This window comes from Peromyscus maniculatus, chromosome 8 (assembly GCF_049852395.1).
Source record: "Peromyscus maniculatus bairdii isolate BWxNUB_F1_BW_parent chromosome 8, HU_Pman_BW_mat_3.1, whole genome shotgun sequence".
NCBI classification, from domain to species: domain Eukaryota; kingdom Metazoa; phylum Chordata; class Mammalia; order Rodentia; family Cricetidae; genus Peromyscus; species Peromyscus maniculatus.
Window position 1 is genome coordinate 104,501,530 of NC_134859.1, and position 4,084 is coordinate 104,505,613.

At 51.5% G+C, this 4,084-nt stretch overlaps 1 pseudogene; it reads right to left on the reverse strand.

Moving 5' to 3' along the window:
- Positions 1-420: 420 nt before the first annotated feature.
- Positions 421-3,734, reverse strand: LOC143267095 (large ribosomal subunit protein eL43 pseudogene; annotated as a pseudogene).
- Positions 3,735-4,084: the final 350 nt, after the last annotated feature.

Sequence of the window (4,084 nt, forward strand, 5' to 3'; positions counted from 1 at the left end):
GTGTGGGAGAGAGGGAGAGAGGGAGTGAGAGAGAGAGGAATAGAGAGAGGGGCCCCCTGAGTTGCTTGCATGAGCTTGAGTTGTGAGTCATTTAGTGGAGCCCGAGCAACTTTTCAGCGGCTACACCGTGGAAGAAACTGACCCCACCACCACCACCACCACCACCACCACCACCACCACCCCGCCCCCTGCCCTCCGGCAACCACTAAGTGCCAATAACTCCTGCGGAGGGGTGGGGGGCCTCTTCACCCCTAATGGAATACTGACAACTCACTGTGTGCGGGTAAAGCAGAGCTGCTCCTGAGTCCATGAAGGCAGCAGCCATGCCCTGTCGAAGACAGCATCTCACAGCATCCTCCCCAGCCTCCAGCTTAGTTCCTCTTCTGCAGGATTCCTGAGTGCAGGGTCTTGACACAGCCATTAGGAGCCAAACCGGAGGGAGACAACCCCTGGGTTAGCGCTCTCTCGCTTTTCCTCTGAGCCCAGTTCTAGAGCAGTTCGGAACCATTCGCTCTTAACCCTCAGGCGCCCTGACCAGCCGCTCGCCACTCCTGGGTGTCGACTGCTGTTGGGAGCTGAAGTTTTGGGCCCTTGTCCAGAAGCCAAGATGGCCGACCTCAGAACTGCTGATATGGTGATGCTCCTCCCGGTCACTCTGGTGGGAGAGGGGACTTGAGGACAGACAAACTGAAGTTCAAGTTATAGACTGCCACTCCTCAGATGTCATCCTGGATGACAATTCCAACCATCCTGGGACTCACTTTTGCCTAGCTACAACGCGGGAGAAATGGCTTCGTGACAGGATCCTCGTGTCCCCCTTTCAGGGTGCTCAGGCCACCTTTTCGTGGGCCACTGAAGAGATGGGCAGAGAAACTGGGAGGGAGGGGGTTAAAAGGAGAAAGTGTGGTGTGGGCATGTTTGAGGGGGAGCAATCAGGATTATGACACTTGGGGGCTTCTTCCTCTAAGGAGGCTTCCTCCTCTGGGGTTAAATCATCATCAGCATTTTTGTAGGAAGGGTATACATCCTGTGAGGAAAAGTGGGGAGGAGGGTGGTTGTTCGGTGTGTGTGTGTGTGTGTGTGTGTGTGTGTGTGTGTGTGTGTGTGTGTGTGTGTGTGTGACAGAGCAGCCGGAACAATTTTAGACATGGGTGGTTCAGGAATATTAATACTGACAGAATGACAGACAGAGGGTGGACGGGAGGACTCTTTTAAGGCTTTTTCTCCCTCCTTAATTTTTGAACATCAAGGGAATGATTATAAGTTTTTAAGACCTCATTAATTAAACTCCAGTAGGAAAAGGTTTGGATGGGGACCTTTTCAGGACCAAAGTTCTGGTAAAAATCATTTAAACAGACATCAAACCGTCTCCAGCGGTTTTTCATCTAGTTCCTTCTTGGGGAAACCAAGGACAGACATCTCCAATATAGTCAAGAAAATTTTTTTAAGTCTTTCTTTTTAACCTTAGTTCCTCGTGTCTTGAGAGACTGTTTCAGTCCCAAAATAAACAAATCATGTGTATTAAATGCTTGTCCCATGGTAAACTTACCTTCCGTTGTCACGTTAAAACTCCTCCGGGGGGCTGGAGAGATGGCTCAGAGGTTAAGAGCACTGACTGTTCTTCCAGAGGTCCTGAGTTCAATTCCCAGCAACCACATGGTGGCTCACAACCATCTGTAATGAGATCTGGCGCCCTCTTCTGGCCTGCAGGGACACATGCAAGCAGAACACCGTGTGGGTGCTGTAGAGATCCACTCTAGCCATCAGCAACTGTTCGTCTGTGAGATGGGCTTTTGCCCTGGGACAGCTGTCCATACGGAGCACACAGGTACAGCCCCAGGGAGGGGTCTGATTGAGCTAGGCTCCCCTTCTCGGGTCCTTTGCTGCACTTTGAGGGCATCATAGGACCAGGGAAGGTTGTGAGCACAGAGCATTCACTGGGACTTAGTTGCAGGATGGGGGGTGGGCTGGGGGGTGACCATTTCTTCCTCCCTAAACCCAGGCCTCCGTTACCTGCCTGTGTTGCTGTTTTTTATTTGTTTGTTTTTAATTTTACTATGAATATGGGACTGCGTGTAGGTCTGATGCCCACAGAAGCCAGAAGAAGACATCAGATCTCCTGAATCCTGAGTTCCAGACAGTTGTGAGCCACCATGTGGGTGCTGGGAATTGAACCCGGGCCCTCTGGAAGAGCAGCCAGGGCTCCAGTCCCACTGTATGACTCTTCCAGGTATCTGATGAGCTGCGCCATCTTTCATCTTGCAGGCAAGCAGGACATTCCTTCTCTCCATGCTCTGCTCTGAGGGGGGGAGGTTGAGCAGGGTCTGAGGTCTGAGTCTTTCTCAGCCCTCGGCTGCCTGCTCAGCTCAGGCCGCATCTTTTCTAGGATTCTGGCGTCTTCCTCTGAAATCTCTATTAGCAGGCAGTTGGCGCCTGGCCATGAGATACCAGTTAACAAGGTGATCTTACCTGCTGAGGCCATCCTGGAGAGGCTGTACATCTCTGCTGCCCGAAATTCTATGTGGATTAATTAGAACAGTGGAGAGCATTTCTCCTGAATTATTTACAACTTCAAGGAGACCAAACAACTACCATGGAGTCTAGTTATAAATGCATGGGCCTCTCCTTGGTGGGGGTGGGTGGCGAGGCAGACTCCGAGGCTGGGGAAGGGAGGGGAGCCTTCCTTCCAGGGCTTTGAAAAGCTTCATTTCAGGAAGCCGCCAGAGTCGGTGAAGCCCATCATGCGGGAAGCCAGCTGCAGAATGCTTTAGAAAGTTCTACCCGCAGAGAAGCCAGAACCACGTCTTTAATTCTTCTTCCCGATTCATCCCAGAGAAGGTCCCAGGAAAGATCATTTTCCATCCCAGCCTTGCTCCAGGCCGTGGCCTTTCTGGGCCCTGCTGTGGCAGATCTGGGGCGTATGTTGTTCCCTGTGTGTCCCTGGGGTGTTTTCCTGCTGTAGACGAGGGAGCTGCTACTAAGACAGGGTTTGACGAGCCTTCTGGAGCATGGTGCCCATCATGAATGCGGTGGGCAAGGATGCTGGTCTGAATTGTCAGGATAGCCTGCATGCCGGGTCCCTAGACAAGGGGCTCGCCCACATAGGTAGTCCTGGATCCAAAGATCCCAAGTTTTACCCCTCAGAGCCCGCTGTCTCCTATTTCTGGGCATAAAGTCCAAAGCCACCTGTATCTGCATCACCCCTCTTTATTCTTCTCTTCAATGATAGGGCATCATCATAGCCCAGCCAGAGTGATGGTGTCCCCAGCAGGCTCTCCCTATGGTGCCCTTTCCAAGGCAGACTGTGGCCATGATATGCATGCCCCTCCCCCACTCCTAAAACATAAATTAACCGCTTCTTTGTAGGCTAAGGATCTGTGAAATGGCAGTGCAAAGCTGGGCATGGGCATACCTTTCATGTCACCACTCAGAAGGCAGAGGCAGGAGGATCTCTGCGAGTTCGAGGCCAGCCTGGTCTACAGGCGAGTTCCTTCAGTTGTCCAGTGGCTGTCTTGTCTGTGACAGGGAGTAATGCTGCAGGTCCAGGCGCCACCAGCCACTGTTCTCATGCAGGAACCACAGGTGCCCGACAAACCATCTTTTCATCTGGGTTTGGCCAAAGAAGGAGCAAGTATGCTTGGTACACTGGCTGACTTTCTTCATTTTCTGCAAAAAGGCACCATCTTGGGTCCTGAATTTACCGACATTCCAGCCTTCTTGGTGCATTTAGTCATGTTGCTATGACTAGGCCGAAGTCAAAGATCATGCCTCCCTTTTTAAAAAGCACTTTCAGGGTAATAAATATTCATTTGTTTCCTGCAGAGAGAGGACCAGCCAGCAGGTCTCACCCTGGGGAGGGGTTGGTTCTTAGGGCCAGCCTAATCACTTCCCACCTGGGGAAGAGCAAATGTGGCCAGGTCTGCCTGCTGACACTTTGCCCTGAGACTGAGAGAAAGCAGACACCATGCTGGGTAATGTGGCTGGGAGCTGGCTTTAATGAAACACTGTCTTTTGGAGTCTGCTCTGTGCGTTGACTCTTTGCATGTATTTAAGACATTAATTTAAATGATTAATGGCATAGTTT